Below are 20612 nucleotides of genomic sequence, written 5' to 3'. Positions count from 1 at the left end.
TATATATATATATATATATATATATATATATATATACGAAAATTGGTCGCCTCTTTATTTTTGAGAATTGTACAGATCGTTGATTTCGCCATACCGAACTGCATAGCAAGATCCAAGACACGAAGGCCATTTTTATGTTTGGATATGATTTCTTTTTTCATCTCTATCGTGGTTCTAACAACTTTTCTTTTCGCTTTGCTGCTATCACTATTCTTCTGCGGCCCCCTGGTGGCTTAATTAATAATAATTTATGGAAAAAACAACAACAAAACACAAAGAAAATCAAGAAACTCACTACAAATTCGAGCAAGTGTCTCCACTAGCTGCCGCGTAACTGACGCTTTCCCTCCTTACAGATCAGCACGCGGAGCACGCGGTTACCGTTTGCCTGTTCAGGAACCGAAATTCTGTTCGGAACGGGGCATTTTTTTTTTTCGGAAAATATGTTCGGGAACCGAATTGTTCGAGAACAGAGGCGTTAGACAACCCAAGTTCCACTGTATATATATATATATATATATATTTATTTATTTATTCTTCATCTCTCGGCTTCCGGCTTCCAGTCATTAAACCTACTTCAAATATGTCCCTCAGTCGAGTATATCAGTTACAACACACACACACACACACACACACACACACACACACACACACACACACACACACACACACACACACACACGTATATATATGATATATGTCGAAAGACGCAACAAAAAATTTGCAGTTTTCTTCATTTTTAAAAGACTGCTTCGGCTGAAGGCATGAGAATAATAGAATGAGACCGACTTTGTTTTATAGCGACCTATCAAGAGTATCTCACATAAAAAAAAAATCATGTTTTGAGTCATCCATTTTTAATTTTTTACAAAACTGAGGCAATTTTTTCATAACTTCAATCTAGATTATTTTGGACACAAATATTCCACTATATGTATTATTCATAAAACACACACACACAAACACACACACACATACAAAAAAGTGCCTGCAGGGTAGAGCACAAAATCAAGAAAAAGAGCCCTCAGAACATCTAAAGCGGGTGATCGCCATGCTGAAAAAAAAAAAGTTAATTTGTAGGAGAATGTCAACAAGAAATTGGGAAGAAACTGAACAAATGGGACAATCTGGAAATAGCCTGTGACTAATTTTAAAATTCTTCGAAACTATGAAAATTCGGGATCACCGAAATAAAAATGACCGCTTTAATTAATAGGATGCTACACGAAATCAAAAATGTATATTTTCTTCCATCTAAATAACAAACTGGCAAAATAACTCAAAATAAAAAATTATGCAGCTTCAGCACCTTTGAAGATTTCGGAATACTTATGGAATACTTTCAGAAGGCACAGTTTGTCTTCTATGAAAAAAAAAAAAAAATATATATATATACTGTATACACACACACACACACACACACACACACACACACACACACACACACACACATGTATATTCCAGATCACTGGATGAGTGACAAAACAAATCAGAAAACATTTTTTAAATGCTACGATGAGCTTGAGAGAGAGAGAGAAAAACTGTGAAATCAGCAGAAACTGTCCTCAATCTGGTCCACTATATATATATATATATATATATATATATATATATATATATAAAATAACTCTCTTGCCATAAACTGATATTAGTAGACTTATTACAGTCCGGAGTGCGAAAATTAAGCAACGTATATGAAAATTCTTTTCAGTCTCATGCCTTTATTGCAAACAGAAAAATCGCGATCAGATAAATCAAACTGCTGATGCTTGTTATCAGTACATTGATTGGAAACGAATTTTTAACTAACACAGACTTCTTAAGACAAGGACAAGAGATTAAGAAATAGTTACTAAATTAAAATAAATTAAAATATTTTTTTTTAAAATCAAAATAGCTTGAATTATTCCTGAGATTTTTTTTCATCTTAAAATACCTCAAAATTTTGTTTTTTACAGTATGAATCTGTTACTTTTTTGTTTCTATATTTTGACTGACGTAATAAGACGAATGGCGATACCTATAGTCATGGTTTCCAGCGACAGATCATTACAAAAGTAGATAAAAAATGTTATACTGAATGTTCATTTGTCAAATAGGAAAAGAACACTAATGACTTATATCACTGAAACTAGGATAAATGTGATGTGTTTTCTTTATCTGGCAACCACGTTTGCTCCCCTTCGACATTCTCCATTCAACAGCCTTGAACAAACAGTGATCGTTCTCTAGTGCTTTACTCATGAACTTGTTCACGACCTTGCCTATCACTTGCCTGCAGCGTGAACAGTTATCGAGATAAAGGAGATACAGGCTCCAAGTAAGACCGTTATTTGTTCAGCACCACACCTACGAGGTTAAATAGCCTGGCATGTCCTGCAGGAATCCATTTCCTAACAACTTCGTTTCTAGATGCAGGCAGAGGGTACATGCTGCAGTGAGCAACTAGGTCGACGTAAAGCTGGCTGATTTACCCATGTTTCTGATCATTAATGATTTACATTGTTTAGTTGTTTTCCATTTAATTTGTACAAAAAAAAATTCCTAGCAACAATTAATATACTGTATATTTTAGCAAATAAACATTCAATTTATTTCCACAGAAATAAGTAATAAAATACATATAGCACACGTAATAATTTTAAGTATATCAATCAGTAATGTCAGTTATTTAATTATGATTCTCCTATTTACGGCGGTATTAAGTTTTTTTTTTCTTTAATTCCTATGTTTTTCATTGTTTATTTATTTGCTTTTTCTTTAAACGATCATGAAAAGAATTGTCGGTTTCGACCTTTAAATTTCTAATAAACATTTTATAAAAATTTACTACCTTATATTAAGGTAGTAAATTAAGTAAATTAAGGGACACCAATTATCCATAAGGTCTTATTCATAAGTTCTTAAATATCATTCCAAGTTGAACTGACTGACCGAATAGACAACGTCTCCGGTTTCCAAGATACACACTAGTATGAATGTTTGTAAAAGTCTTTCAGTGGCATGCGATTTTCGTCGCTCAGTGTAAGACCAACTCATCGCTTCTTGGAGGCCTGAAGTGGTTGAAAAAAAGTTGCATGTTTAGTCTCTAGAGCGGGGTCCTGGAGTAATGTAACTCTTAAGAATGCACACGGTACTAAATATAAGTTTCCAACCTTTCGTGAATGGGACTAACATAAAACATTCATTCACAATACATCATAAGACAAAATGAAGATATATAACTGCTTTATGTACGAAATGTAACTAACAACGAATCAAACATTATTCACAATACACGATGTTTTAATTTTTATACATTGGTTAAATCTTTATAAACTTGACATCCAAAGCGTATGAATTTAATATGGTGATTATCTAAAAAATTATTTAAACAGAAAGAAAGAAAGAAACACGGTGAAAATGCTCCTAATATAATGGAGAACTGGTAGATAAAGTTTGGAAACCAACCACTGTCGTAAGAACTTTTGGTAGTGCTTATTCTGAGTGGTTTTAGTAATGAAACTTTAGAAACTAGCTGCATTACTAAAACCAAATCAAAAGGGTTCACTTATTCCGAGTCATAACATCGATATGTTTTGGCATCAAAGAGCTAAAGCAATGGAGTTTCTTCCGTCCACTCCCTTAGTGTACAGGAAGTAGACAGGAAGATGGAAATCACAGGTCTCTCACAGGGTGAAACTAGAATATTGCCTTCGCCTTTACTTACAGAAAGCATATTAAATTAAACTTAGCTTGCTAACGAATTGAGACAAAATAAACAAATACTGAACAACTATCAATTATTATCAATTATTTGGAACGTGAAGCTCATAACTATACCAATATACTTATTAAACTCGACGCAGAGGATAATTACGACGCTTACGAAAATATTAATGCTTTAAATAAATTAAAAGTAGACTAGTATATAATATCGTATATAGTATTCACATAGTATGTTGTCAAATGTTTCAACTACCCCAAATTTTATTCTTGCCATAGTATTTTTATAGTAATGAAGAATGATATTGAATATTTTTTCCTCTTTTCATATTTTGTTCTTCTAAAATTTGAAACAATTTATTTCTGCTTATTTAGTCAAATGCTTGCTTAAAGTCTATAAACTAGCAGTAACGACTTCTCTTTTTTTTTCACATAAATTCAAATAAATGTAAAAAATTACAGACTGCGTCAATTGTAAATCTCTCTCTCTGCAAATCGCTCTCCTAAATCCCATTTGCTCTTCTCTTAAATGTTATTCATAGGTTGCTTTAATTCTGTTTTGTATAATTCCTATAAATAATTGATGTGTGACTTAATAAGGTTACTGTCTATGCTTTGCGCACTCTGAATACAGCTTTTTATGTATATTCTTCCAATTTGAAGTCATTAGTTTGACTTTTGAATAACTGCACTATTTAAATAATGCTCTGATGTTTCTCTTCCATACTTCCAGAACTCTTACTAAAACCAAAAGAAATTTGGAATTTCATTTGGTCTAAAATTTGGATGGACCATTTTAAAATTCTTTTGCAAAACTTAACACTGAAACCTATGGGGGAAAAAAAGCCAAACGTCTGGATACCCACAAAATATTAAAGATGGAAATAGATAAGACAAAATGAAACAAACAAAGCTCCAGGAGATATGAAATACTATCCTCACGCTTGGCTTTTTTTTTTCTTTTTCATAGGTTTCATAGGTTTTGCAAAAGAATTTTAAAATGGTCCATCCAAATTTCAGAAAAATGTTAACTCCACTAGTCAGATTGCCCTTTTCATTTTTAGTGGTAGAGGTTTGTGTTTTTGAAAGTTATTTTATTTGCTATAAACTACTTTTGTATTATAATAAATAGCTGCACTCTGATATCTGTTTTTTGATTTACCCAATTTGATTTTACTTCTATAGATTTAAATGCAATTTCATTTTTTAACTGTTTGTGGTTTTCTAGTAATTCTGGTGTGCTCTGAGTAGCAAGCTTATCTTGTATCTTTTTTTCCCCTTTTGATGCCACAGGTCTATTATTGTTTCAATAGTAAGCCAATATAATAATTGGTTTATTACTATTATAAGGTCTCTGTTTATTTATTTATTTTAATTCCTTATTCAATGACAGTAGTAGTTAGCCATTTGGCGAAACAGAGATTTAGTTACATTCCAAAGTCCTTTCTTGGCTGAATTGATAAGGAAAGGTAAAATTCTTATAGTAACTTTTCATTCTTCGAAGTTAATAGCTATTATTTTTTAATATTCAAGGAATTCATCTTCTCACCTCTGCTACAATATAAGAGATTAGGCAATTTATTAAAACAAATACTATACCCAATGCTGTAAAGTTACATTAATTTTCCATCATTGGAAAGGTACAAGTGTTGCACGGCTACCTTTGACAGGCTGTAGAATTGGCAGTCAGCGAACTTTACCACTTAGTCACAAGTCGATAGAGCTCGCACCTAAGTTTCTCAGATCTACTCTAAGAGGCGTGCGAAACTCATATAGATTTTCGATATCTTCAGCGGCTTAACGACCCTGAATTTCTCTTACCTAACAGGTGGGAGGGCCAAGCGGAGGTTAACGAGAAACACGTAAAACTTTTTAAAAACTCTGGCTATCTTCTTTTAGGAGTAAAACGAAGTTTTGTACCAGCAAGCATAACTATTCAGAGGGAAGCGTTATCGAAAAAAACACCCTACAAAAGTTTCATTCCTAGCCCGCATAAAGTAGTTATACACAGCAAAAACGACAACGATTGCAAGATAAAACACAGTAAGATAGCATCTGCTCTTGAAGGTCCAACGCAATTTGCCCTTGAAGCTGAAAGCAGTAACAGAACATTAAGTACTGCAAACTTCCAACTATGCGAATTACTCTTAGATATAATGTAGTGCGCATATTGAACGCAAAACATGCTTGATTTTAAAAAATATTTTATATCATTATACGCAATATGTAACGCAGCACAATATCACCACTGTCAAATTATTTTCATGTTACTACTATGTTAGATACAAATTATAGGCAAATAGATGCTAAATATCCAACGCATGACCCATTGTTCCGAATGTTCTCGGCCGAAAGTATTTTTTTATTATAAAATTTATAAAAATGTGAATATATAACAATATATTCAAATTTTCCAGCCCTAGTTGGTTGAGTAGATAATGTCTGCGCTGTTCAACCCGAACACAGTCAATTCTAATACCACTATGGTTCTTTAGGTGATAGTTGACTCATCACCTAGATTTGAAATGATTAGCGGGATCCTTCTGAAGGTTTCAAAAAAATTTCTACTTGGTCTCTTAGAGCAGGGAGTTAGCACATACAGTGTATATTCAAATGCTATTACATGCTTCTACAACGGATAGAACTGAACCTAAAATAAATAAAGAAGGGAAATTATGGTATTTGAATGATTGGTTGAGTGTTTAGATTAAGTCAAAAACAAATACTGCTAGGAAGCTTTGTCTGAAAATTGCGGTTTACTCTGACCTGTTTGCAAGTTATAAGAATGAAAAACTGAGCAACAAGCGTTTGTGAACTGCTAATTCATCTTTAGTTGCGTCTTCCTGATTAGAGCTACGTGAAAGACGCCACAATAACTTTTCATAAACATAACTATTTTTTGGGGCATCGAAAAATTCAGGGAAAGGAATTTGAATTGTTGATCAACGGTCTAAATGAAGATATTAAATGTAGCAGATGATACAAAATTTCTTTCGCTATTTAATACTGAAACACTATTCATATTTGAAGGCACTCCTACTTTGTGCCGCCCATCCGAATGATTATCTACTCTCCGCAGTCTAAGAAGTGATTCACGGTCATTTTAGCCAATCGGATGAAAGTGGTGCTACATTTTTTGTAACGCAGTGTGGGCTGAGACATGCGACATGCTAATTCAGCTACAGAACGTGACCATACATCGACGGATCAGCCCATTAAAAAAAGTAAACTGTGGACTGCGGTTCTTGATTACGCAACAGACCAAGGCAGAGCTCCACCCCTATATTCTATTTCTAAGCTTCATGCTCAGGAAGCTGTTATCATGCACGTGAATCTCCTCCTGATGTACTGTAAGGAAGAAGGAAAAGCTTGTGTCACTAACCTGTTCTTGGATGTCCACACTAATGCTGTGTGTGCGTGCGTGCACACGGGGAGGATTGACAACTCAGCAATGCACCTGAAGAAATCGATTCGTCAAGAAAGCAACTACCATAATGCACACAATCATGCCTTGCAGACTTCAGTATTGCTAACTGATAATATGAGAACGATGTGTGCAGGTTACGCACAGCTCTCTAAATCCTACGTGAAAGAGAACACAATAGCTTTTCACAAACGTAACTATTTCTATGGACAACGAAAAATTCAGGTAAAGGAATGTGCTGTCATGAAAGAAAAATGTCATGTTTTCTAATTTCATATTATTAAATGTAACGGACATATTCACGTTATCGTTATATGGTATCACCTGTTTGGATGGTGACACTACAAGACTGCTTCCTTTGATTCAGTGCTTGCGCACTCCTGCTTTCGATGGTTTGACTTCACACTGCGTATAAATACAATAGATGTCTTTAAACTATTTCTCGGTATTATTCTCTAGGACCAGAAAAAAATGGTACTCGGGGTGTAGAATGCACATCACTGACCTACATGACGTTTATTTCGTTCTTTCAGTATTTAATTTTTTTTAAAATTTCATTTCTACTAATCTATTAAATTATCTTCTTAGAAGAGCAATCCTTCAACGAACTATATGAAGCAGTTTAGTTCAAACCGAACTCAATTGTATTCACACACACATAACAGTGTATGTGCAACACTGTTATGTAACGTTTCACTTATCTTTTTCATAGGTATTTACACTCACTATGAATGTTTCTTTTCTTTGTAGTAATAAATTCTCAATTTCAGCTAACAGTGATTTACTAAAGCAAAGCAAAACCAGTTGCTATTTGATTCCAAAGACATGGATTCAAATCTTCTCTAGGATGCGCAGAATATTTATAAAACTTTTTAAATGAAAAGCGGTCATATATACACATTTCGACCATTGAATTAGAAACCTTTAAGAAGGTAAATGTCATGCAACGAAAAATTCAGGTAAAGGAATGTGCTGTGTCATGTTTTCTAATTTCATATTATTAAATTTAATGGGCAAATTCTAACGGTATCGTTGTATGGCATCACCTGTTGGGGTGGAGATTACTACAACACTGCTTCCTTTGATTCAGATGCAAAATAGAATAACCGGAACTATAGCAATTACTAACAAGAACTTCCAAATATGCAGAATATTTGATCACGTGCATAATAACGTGCTCTAGATGACTATTTAAGAATGCCGCTGGTCAGTAATCGTCAATAGTGTTGATCACAATGCAAAAAAAAAAAAAGGCTATTTCGGAGTTTGATGAGGGGCTTATTGTGGGTGCTCGTCTGGCTGAAGCCACGATTTTGAAAACAGGAGAGTTGACTGCTTTCTCAAACGGTGAGATATCCCGGGTGTTTAATCAGTGGAAAAATAACCCACTTGCTTGTCTAAGAGGCGTAAGTGTAGTCCTAAATCAGTCTATCAGGAACCATAATCGTCGTCGTCTGAGAAGGTTTGTATTGTACGGGCAAACAGAAATTCCTGTGTGCAGCGATTGACCGAAGCATTTAATGAAGGCTCTTCCCGACCCATATCTCACCGAATTATGCGCAGGGAATTGATGAGGATTGGTACTGGCAGTCGTTAAATGAGGTCCAACACGGTATTAAATAAAAGTTTCTAATTCAGTGTCCGGTATGTATAATAGAATTACTTCACGGAAAATTGATTCCGTTCAGCAGAGCAGGGAAACCGGCAGGCGAACACACACACACTCACACACACAAAATATAGTACTCGTCTAATGAACTTATCATAAGCACCAGCTAAGTACAGCACCAAAATATATGAGAAATGGTGAAAAGCAACATAGTGCCCCTCCGACCCACAACAAATTTCATTGTTGAGAATGTAATCGATGTTTTCAACATTACGTCTATGGGAAATAAATTCCCGCTTTACGACACACTACGAGCGAATTAACTCGTCAAGTCATCTGTACTTTAAAAGCGATTCGCCACAGTGAACTAATAAGAAACTAGTTCTAACAATAAACGATAATTTCGAAAACTACTACATAAAAGGAGGGAACAACGACAAAGAAAGAGAGAAAAATGAATTAATGAGAATGCTAAGAACGAAACTAAAGAAAGAAAAATATTTAATAAAAACTAACAAATGCTAAACATATACAAAAAAACATGCTTTTAGGAATAATATAATGCTCAGATAGAAGCGACATGTCTGTCGAGATATAAATTGCAGCTATAACAGACATTAACAAAATGAATTAATAAGCATAATAAAATATGTGAGAAAGCACGAAAGAATAGGAGAGAGATTATTTATTAAAATGATATGACACTAAAACATGAGCTGATTCTGATCCTTAAATTACAAATTAATGATCATTATACACGTTTTTAAAATATGACGGAATATTAAAAAAGATAGGAAGAATCATGCAAAAAATGTATAAGTACAAACGGAAAGTAATGCATAATAGTGATGAACAAAATTTCTAATTAAATCATGGGTATGTCAGGTTGTATATCTCCAACAATCGTTTTACTAGTTTCAGCTGTAATGAGAGAAAGAAAGAAAAAAAAAGGGAAAAAAAAATACTTGATTATGTCTCTTAAGACAGAATTACTAGCAATTAAAGAAAACAGCAATAAACCAATATAATGAAGTAAAGAAAATATATAGCGAAGGTAAATGGGAAGCAAAACTAAATAAACCAAATTAGAGGTGATTTGCTATTTTGATTTAGCATAAGCAGCTCAATTATAAGCTAGTGTGCTATGATATGTCTGTAAATATTATCTGTTCTGCCCAGTGTGGAGGATGAAAAACCCTAACCACTTATATATAAGACGATCCACTGGAAAAGTGGATCGTCTTAGTGGGTATTATATATTCACTTGGAAAAGATGAATAAATAAGTAAACTGGAAGACGGGTAAAAGACTCGTATAAGAGTAAAAAACCAAAACTGAAAACAAACATTGTCACACTGAAATTTAAAAGCAATACACCTGTACTGATTATTATTATTATTATTATTAATTAACAAAAACTAAAAATAAAATAAAACAAAAATGCTTAAATTTTTACACGTATATTAAACTTTTCGATTAATAAACATTTAAAAGGAGGGAAGAGAACTGAGGATAAGAACAAGAAACACCTGCCATTTCGAAATAATGAGGAAATGTCAATGAACTGTCACGAAACATCCAGAGAACCTACTTGAATACAGAGGGAATGCAAGGAGGACATTAAAGCAAGGAGGACGGCCCAAAACTTAAAGGAATAACATTTCAGGAAGAGAGGCAAAATACTAACATAGAAAACTATAGCAAAGGAGCTATAGAAAACTGGCTACGTTAAATGCACACCATAGGCCAACAAAAAAATTTTGTTACATCCATAACGCAATTAAAAAATATGCAAGAAAAGCATCAACAAAAGAATTTCGGTTTATGATTTTTCCCCCCTGCGCATCCGTAGCTCGGTCAGTATAGACGAAGCCCTTTGGTCAGAAAGACCTGGGTTCTATTCCCGTCAGTGACGTGAGGAACCTTTATCTGGTCTCTTTCGACTAAAGGTGAGTGTTAGCCGGTCTCATACGGAAGTAGGGGGTTTTCTCATCCGGAAACTTAGTCCCCCAGAAAGCAAACCGGCTCATGGACACACGCATCTACAGACATAGGACACACCGGGAGGCAGAAGGTAACCACCTTATTCTCGATACGGTAGCGGTTAAATGTAGAAAAATTGTCGACTCTGCAAGATAAAAGAGGCGGAAAGAAATAATAATAATAAGATTTTTTTTCCTTTTGCATCATCTATTTCAGAATATCTTGTTATGAACTACGAATATTGTTCAATACTTTTACTAACTATAATTTGACTTCAATGGCATTATACAAAATTAAATGACCCCAGTACAAAAGTATTTATGAAATGATCTCCGAATGAAAAATTTTGTGAATCCATGCTCAATACAAGTTTCAAATTGTCTATTCGAAAAATAAGAATAGAATAAAACAAAACACAAAACTATACTGAAGAAATACTTGAAAATCAGTGCTAATATAGTTTAAATAGGAAGCAGCTGACAAACTTCATAATTCCTGATTAAAGACTCCAACACTCCCATGGCGTAAACAAAGAAAAGAAACAGATTTAAAAAAATGACTGTATTTAACAGCACGTGAATAGTGGGAATTGGGTATCAACAGTGATAATTGCTGGATCAAAAAAAAAAAAAAAGCGCACCGTAAAATTTATGCCAACCACTAATAGAGGTACCAAGAGGTATGAAACTATCATATTTAACTATATTACATACCCCCAAATGAACTGTTCTTAAAGTCTGCGCAGAGAAATCAGTATGCGGAGTAGCATATGAAACGCATCAATTTCAATGTAGACAGCTGGTAATTTGGTACCTAACAGACAAGGCAATCATTCGTATTGCAGCGCCAACCGCAGGGCTGATTCAATAAAACTCATCTCCTAAATTATGGTGAGGCTTCCTCGGAGGATGGGCGACTTCACAAATGACAGATGCAGAATATATCTTCACGACAACAGTCCTTGTGAAGAGTGGGGGGAAAGCAAACCACGCCTTGCTGAGCATAACCTCGTATAATGCGACATCGTCTTAGTCCGATATACGTACACCGTCGGTCATATATTCGCCAGTTTATTGACTTGTTACAAGATTAATAATAAAAAAGCAGGTTCTTTACGGTGGCAGCGACCTAGAAATTACTGAATGAAATTACATTGTCAGTGAGCTGTCTACTTAGTCATGGGAGGAAGCTAGACGCACACACACACATGGAAGTCATAAAAAAGACTGCATATATTAGTGTGTGTGTGTGTGTGTGTGTGTGTGTGTGTGTGTGTGTGTGTGTGTGTGTGTGTAGTACTGAATTGTGTTAATACGGATGTGAAGTAAACATGACAGCAAATCTATTATACAATATTTGTAACACCAATTAATATGATAATCAAGGTTATCATGATAGTCATTAACTACTATATAAAAAATCGATAAAAACGATAAGTATTTGAGCCTGAGCTGCGAGTACGTGCAAGCACACAGACTAGAATCGCTGCTGCTGCTATTGTAGATTGAAATTACGAAAAAATTAAGAAGAAAATGATGTCATGCTATAAATTGCGTGTGTTCTTCTGGCCAGTTTACCTGTATAGCGAAGGATGAAAAATTCAAAAAACTCAAGATTCCAGAAGGGAAAGCCTGTCCCTCTCTATGACAGCGAACAATCCACCTTCATCTGAAAGTGAGAAGGGGAGTGGGTTCTTAATGTTGAAAAAGTTCTTGGGTTCGAATCCTAAATAGGATTCGAAGAGTCTCGTTAATCCTACTCAGCTACGGAAATTACACTAGTAATGTACATACCTATACATTACATAAGAAAAGTGGCCTAACTCTAGCTAGGCTTTCTTAAGGAACAAACAAATTTTATCTTTCTTTAGAGAGCTAGTAGTTATTCACCTTCCGCTATCCAAAGAAGAGAGAACTTAAGTGACGTTTTCAGAAATCTTCGACAAAGGAGAGGGTTGATAGCCGCCCTTCATTATTCAAAAAAGTTTAAGTGCTGATGCTTTGCTTATTTTATTAATGCAACAGCTAATAATTAGTAACCGTTTTTATTAATGTAGTAAAGTGTTAGTTGAAGCTTGTCTAAAAACCTTCGTGTCTATATCAGACTACTGGAACTACAAAAATTCTAGACATTTAGTCCTACAAAAAATATTAACATCTTCATTGTACACCGTGCATTTTATAAGACCTAGTTATCTGCTGCTGCAAGAATGACCCTTCAGCGATTAAGTAGTTGCCTTAGCCTTTCTTTAATGCGCTACAAGCAAAGAAATGTCATGATGTCAAAGAAATGTCATGAATAAAAGCAGCTACCCAGTGTATAGAACAACGTTAGCGATGCAAGTAAATTTATTATCAGTGATGTATTCCTTAACAAAAATAAATAAATAAATAAATAAATAAAGATACGCATGTGATAAGTACTAAAGCAGCTAATGCCCATAAGCAAATGCACTATTAGAATAAAATATGTTTATATATATAGCAATTTGTAGTATTAACTCGGTACTGGGATATATTCATATTTATATATTTATATTTGAACAGTTCAAAGCTAACTGATTTTATAGTAGTCGTTTTATAGCGATACGATGTTTCTTATAGTGTTTACTTGCTTTCTATGTTCCCACGCCTGAAGAAGTCGGACAATCCGATGAAATATGTTGCGTTTTGAATAAATTTAATTGTTATTTATATATATATAAATTTTGAATATATTTATTTATTTTGAATATATTTAATTGTTATATATATATATTAGGGTTACCAAATAATTTTATAAGCTTGGTTATTTTACTCCTAATCCCAAGTAAGCAAACAGTTAAGTTTGCGCCTGAAACGTAGTTCAAGTCTAAAGGTGGTGCAACACCAGGGCAACTCATTGTAGAGGTGGGTAAAGCTCTGATCACTATTCTTAGTATTTTCCATAATGTAAAGCACATCTCACTAAGATCTCACTAAGAGATGTATACTGCAATACATTATGAGTGGGGTCACTACCCAGACCGGTTTGAACCTTATGATTAAATAAAGCCGTCTCTAAAAATTCGGACGATCCCTAGGCCACTCAACTGTGGGCGAAAGACCGTCCATCTCAGCGATGGCTCCACTCAGTGATAGCCTTCCACCCACCACCACCACCACCGAGCAGAACCGCTCATATTCCGAAGAAAAGCATTCACCGACAAAGCCCCTCACCGGGCCGTGCCGGAAAACACCTCCCCTGAGACTCAAATTGCTCCCTTAAGGCAAAAACCTTAAGAGAGCGAACTCATATTAGCAATCTCACTGGTTTCAGCCTTTACTGAGGTCTCCTCAGTGAGTAGCTAGACCCTAAATAGAAAAGGTTGAAACCGGTCTGGGTAGTGACCCCACCCATAATGTATTGCAGTATACATCTCTTAGTGAGATGTGCTTTACATTATGGAAAATACTAAGAATAGTGATCAGAGCTTTACCCACCTTTACAATCAGTTGCCCTGGTGTTGCACCGCTTTTAGACTTGAACTACGTTTCAGGCGCAAACTTAACTGTTTGCTTACTTAGGATTAGGAGTAAAATAACCAAGTTTATAAAATTACTTGGTAACCCTAATATACATTATTCCCAAGGTAAAAATAACTTATATATATATATCAAAGCATTATGTTTGGTTTATTTTACACAGTACTTGACTACAGCAGTTTCCCACCCCCAAGAATAGTATGCATATTTTTAAGAAATCTGTACTGATGTATTAAAAGGGTCGTTCAGTAATACAACCTATCCGTGAGAAACAGGATCATATATATATATATATATATATATATATATATATATATATATATCCCTCCAACTAAACAAACCTCTCGTGGGGGGGGGGGGACCTCACACACACACACGAGAGAGGTTTCAAGACCTATAGCACGACAGCGTCGTATGTGGACGAGTGAAAAGAAATGAATATGTAACTGTGTTTCTTTTTTTGAATAGTTGAGGGATTGTATCCAATGTGGAAAACCTATTGAGAAGATAGTTCCAAAAAACACAGATATAAGGAATGAAGAAAGAGGATGAGAAACTGGTTCATCAAGTTTGGAGTAGAACCATATGCTTAGAGGAAAGTGAAAGAACGGTGATGGCCAGTTCACTGGAGCAGCATCCATGGGAATACCTATAGAAAATATAATATTGCAGAAACACTGTCTATGGGGAAGCAACTAGAGTAGGTCAATTAATGAGAGCGAAAGGGAGGAGAGAGGAAGTCATTCGTTAGGCAAATAACTCTTTTCTTAACACAAATCAATCAATTATTTTGAGGGAGTTTTTTTTTTTTTTTTTTTTGTGCGTCACTCCAAATGTGAGAACAATATTCTACGGTTGGGCAGATTTGGGATTTATAAAGTGTTAGCAATTGAGAAGAACAGAAGCACTGTTGAGAATGCGAAAAGAACAAGTTTTCTTAACGCTATGGATGCGATGTGTGAATGCCAGAATAGGCTAGATGTGATAGTGATGCCAAGAAGAGAAAATTGATGTTAGTTGGTGAATTGAATGCTTCACTTTCTTTCACTTATGAAAAGTGAAGGAAAGTGAAGTGAGGCATAGTATTTCATCCTGAAAATAAGAGAATTTTGTTTTGGTTGCATTAAAATTCACTAAATTATCTTCACCCCACTTGGAATAGCAAGAAGTTCGGTGTTTAAAGTACTGCCATATAACATCTTCAAGCTTAAGTCAACTGAACTATATTTATCGTAAACAAAGAAAAGGAATGAAATATACTGTAGTCAACAAAGCTATGAAAAGAACTGAATGTTAGTGATAAAAAAAATCACTACTATATAGGATGAAGAATGTAAGTAAAAGCACTGATAGAAAAATTAGACGAGAACATCCACCACGGCAGGTAATCTACTCACAAAGGTTAGGAGGGAGACTGTAAGATGGCAGTTTGGCAAGAGCAAGAAAGTTTTAATGATAGTTAATTATTAATCTACATTGAAATAAAAATTGCATAAAACAGACTTGAGATTAGGAGGGGGGAGTACAAAAAGTAGCTTTGAAAAAGTTCTGTGATGCGAGTTCAAAATTAGCTCTAATAAGAGAAAAATTCGAAGTGTGCTGGAAGAATGAGATGTCTAACGCATGAAGAGATCTTTACTAATTATACATTCTTTAGTAGGAAGGTATCTGTTTTGTAGACAAGAGTGTAACCGTCTGTTGATAAAAAAAAAATAAATAATAATAATAATCACGCCTTTCTACTGGTATACTGATTTTGATGGATTTGATGAAGTTTCGCATAAGGGTTTTTAAGAAAATGCAATCCACAAATTTAATTTTGATTCAGATTGAATAACTAGATAAATTACTTTGCTAATCAATTACTAGATCAATTAATAAGGTTCGTGTTAAGTAGTTTTTTAAGTAGGTGAGTTATTCTATTTTTATTAATTTTTTACATGTTTTTATTTTAATTTTTTACATAATCTGGAAAGCATGCTCTACACACCAAACATGGAACTTTTTCAAGCTACTAACTTACTCAACCCGATTATATACAAATCAGATATACTATTTTTTTTTACGTGGTTCCCACCCACGAAAGGAAGATATATACTATAATTTTTACATAGTCCGGCAATCCTGTTCTAGAGACCAAACATGGAACATTTTCAAGTTACTTCAGCTGTTCAATAAGCATGGCAGTGGTTTCACATCAGGCGATGCAATCCATCTCCCACCTAAAGACAAACACAAACAGCCATGCCAGGATTCGAATTGCAGTCTTCTGGGTGGAGAGCGGATATGCTAACCACTGGGCTAACCAAGCCGACACAGAATTAATTTATTTGTATAATTTATTTATCTCTCCTTAGAATTCAGGTGATTACTACGTTTCATCACTAATGCACTTAGCTTACTTGAATTGTTGATGTCACTTTACAGAGCTTTTTGCAAAGCAGTCTCACTAACAGAAGACCAGTTTGTATATTTTTTAAATTACTTTGAAAACATTTATTAGCATAGATGAATAATGAACCACAGTGACTTCAGTGTAGCTACTACTCTCCTGAATAGATAGCACAGTGGTGAGTCTCGTGATATAGTTTCCAGGAGTTTACACAATACCATAATGACTTTCACTTCGACTTCGCTATGCTCAATTGTTGAGCATAGCGAAGTTGAGCAGCAATCACCTGGTAACCATGGAATCGACGGCCATTTATCTTGGTATGATCATAATTTCTTTCGTTTTACAACTGGTCACAATTAAATTGTAAAATAACAGTAAAGCGTGGATCACAATTTCTATTAAAAATGACAGATAGGAATTCATTCAACAAAATTCATTCATTATTCAAAAAAGAGCAAACGAGATATGAATGCAAGATTCAGTTAGTATTATTTTTTTGACTATTGACATGCAGTTGACTATTTCAGAGATAGTCAGATAGTCAACTGCATGGCGCATTCAACACAACACTGAAATCGATGCTTGAAATTAAAGTTAATTATTACATTCATTTCATCTGAATTCACTCAATAGAATACTGCTCGACTTGCTAACTGAGTAGTGATGATTTTAACGAAGCATTGTACTTTTTACCAATGTACCTTCTACCAGAAAATATCAGTCGATCTAAGAGCAAAGGGGATGAACTCTAAATTATATTTTATTATCATAAGCAAGAAAGTTGAATTTTTGCCTTCTGTAGTTTTCAGGGCCAGCCTACAGGTCGAGGTTGTTTACAAATTGAGTCCTAGGCTTTGATCACACCAAATTTCTTCAAAATGCTCAATAAATTTCCTTTCTTTAGTGGTAGTCAAGAGTGAATGAAATTTCTATTATAAAATGCCAGACAGGAATGGGAGAAAAAGTAGGTCTGTTAACTAACAAAAATGTATTCAAAAAGGGCAAACAAGTTATGAATGCAACGGCATTCATATCTCGTTTGTTCCTCCCACAATATTAATGTAATAAAAAAAACGCTGCGAGTTAAGCATATAATTTCCTATTTTAAGAAAATAGGAAATTATAATTGTGCAATTTCTTTGATCATTCGTATTTGGCCGTCCTGCATAGTAAAAATAAAACAATTACATTTTTTTTTCTTCCAAGTAAAATCATGCTTAAAGTATGCTTCTTATTAAGAAATGAACTATGCTTTAAAAATAGGGGAAAAAAATTCCTTAGCCCACCCGCAGTACCAAATGTACCACAGGTTTGCAAATAACCTTCGTGGATGGGAGCAACATAAAAAAAAAAATAATAATAAATAAAGATGTACTATGATTATGCCCATAATCAGTTAAGTCCAGTAAATGATATGAGATAACATATCATTTGAGAAACTGGCTGTATATGGTTACGTATAATGGAATTCAATTATTAGAATTTTTGTATACAGTACTTTATAAACAGTATGATCAGAGAATATTCTCACATTACTAAATGTAGTTATGAATCAAATATGATAATATATTCAGCGCACTGATTTATTTCTATCTCGAATTTGCGTTATACTGAATTCTCACGCCACCACTACAATTAGACCCCAATCACTACATCTAATATAACTGAAAATGCTTTTACTTTTATTTTATCTAAATCTAATTAAATATAAATTTTACTAACTTTTCTTCGGTTTACTTGGACTTCAATGGTAATAAATTGATATAGTCAAGCTGACAATGTTAGCAACTTCGAGATAGTAATAAAGCGATGCATGTGGTAATACTATACAGATGTTTCTAACAGAAATGGTCTGCCTACATTCTTCTATGGGATGGCTATCCGCACACCCATGAACCCCCTCCTGCATACGTCACTGGCCGACACACATACATCAATTAAATTATCCTATGGACACATTTAGCACAAAAGTATCACCAAACTACAGGATTAGGGAAAAAATAATTCTGTAATAATAAAATAAAATTGTCCCTTAAGTTTCTGCCTTTTTTTATTTTAGATATTATTTTTATTTTTATTTTTAATGAGGAGGTCGGCCGCGAATGCATTTAGAAGGCGTTACACATTCTCCACGCTCGGTGCGAGACGACAAAGCGTCCGTTTTGAGTCGAAGCACTGTATAGCTCAAAAGCAGCTGGGAATGGTGAGAAAGAATCGAGCACCTCGACCAAGAAAGGTTGTCCAATAATCTATCACGACCACAAAAGTACAGCGGCTATAAATACTTGCGGTATGTTCGCTACAATAGCGAGCAGAAAGGGCTCTTTGGCAACAGCAGATGTCGAGGCCAGCATATTGAGGGACAGCCTGAAAGGTGTCTGAATGCTAATAGTTTGACTAGCTTTGTGCTAAGACTACACTATATCGAGTACGAAAATCTCTGCCCAAGGTCGGTTTTCTAAAAAAGCTGAGATTTCAATGGATAAGAAATGTAACCAAAATTTAAGTCAAGACTTTTACTGACGCAGTAAAGTAAAGTAAAAATATATAATCAATAGTCATAAATGCAACCTTCTATAGGATTTTTTTTCCTCCCCTCGGTAAAACAGAGATATGTCTGAGAAACGTAACGTATAAAGTAAACATGGAAAGGTAATGAATACATTTTGAAATAAAATATTTTGGTTATTTATTAACGATTATTACAATGAAAAATATTATACCTTCAGTCGAATGTGAAATAAACAAATATATTCAAGCGATGTCGATTCAGGATCAAATCATTTCCAAAGATCATAAATTACTCGAGTTAAAACTGAACAGATATACAGGGCATTAATTTCAGTTGGTTAGCCGACAGGAATAATAAAAAATAAAGAAATAAATAATACTAAAAAATCACAAGTGAAATTTTATACTTTTTTTTTAATGAAACAGTTGAAGACTTCAATAAGAAGTGAATAAACATCGGCAAAATAATATTTGGGTTAAAGAATTACAGTATATGTCGATTTCTGTATTATACAGACATTATATAGTTATTTGTGTTATTTTAATTTATTTTAAATGTATTTTTAAGATGAAATAACTTAGTATACACTGCAGGTAGAGAAAAGGAAAGGGGAGATGAGATATAACATATTAAACAAAATAAACCCACCTCGCAAATACAGCAGCGGCCGCAGCTATTTTATGATTTAACATAAAACCGTAGAAGGCTGGCGCATTTATCATGCTAAGAAAATATTTGTGGGTGACATAACATTGTCTTAAAGGTCGCATATTGCCATTACACTACCAAATACATCCAACACATCTGATTTAATACGATATATTAACATTACTTACTACAAACAAAATCAGTCCAATAGCCTACCAACGGATACGACTCTTAAATATGTTTCTGTTGATAATATTTTTTTTTCATATTATAAATGTGAATTTAAAGAGGAGATAAAAAAATTCTTTTGCATAATGAAAATATAAATAAAACAAGGAAATAATCACAGACAATCAAGAGAGTGCGTTTCATAATGCATTCTTGTAGAGTTGACATAATTCATTATGGATAGTACAGTAGATATAATTTTATTTTGCCTAATTTGCCATTAAATGGGCTCAATTGAAACCAAACTTGAAAATACAACTAATTTTAACAGAGATTCTGAATACGAAAAGTCATTAAATTCCATCCAGTGGTAGAGGAATTATTATTATCATTACGAATGAGTTCTGCTAATCAAAACGGTCCAATTACAGCGCAGAACGGAAAAAATGCATCACAAGTTTCAATTATGGTGGCAACATGATTAGAAATTTTATTAATAATTATGCATTGGCTGGTGATGAAAAGTAAATGAAATTTTGTATTTAAAACTACCAACACTTGTTTAACCGTTTATATTTTGGTTTCAATCAGATCATTTCTGGTGGCTAAATTAAACAAAAGAAAGTTATATCCTAAATCCTCACATAAATCCCCATATTCAGTTA

This window comes from Typopeltis vanoorti, chromosome 16 (assembly GCF_054136105.1).
Source record: "Typopeltis vanoorti isolate ZY-2024b chromosome 16, IOZ_Tvanoo_1.0, whole genome shotgun sequence".
Lineage (NCBI taxonomy): Eukaryota > Metazoa > Arthropoda > Arachnida > Uropygi > Thelyphonidae > Typopeltis > Typopeltis vanoorti.
Note: the sequence above shows the minus strand (reverse complement) of the source record.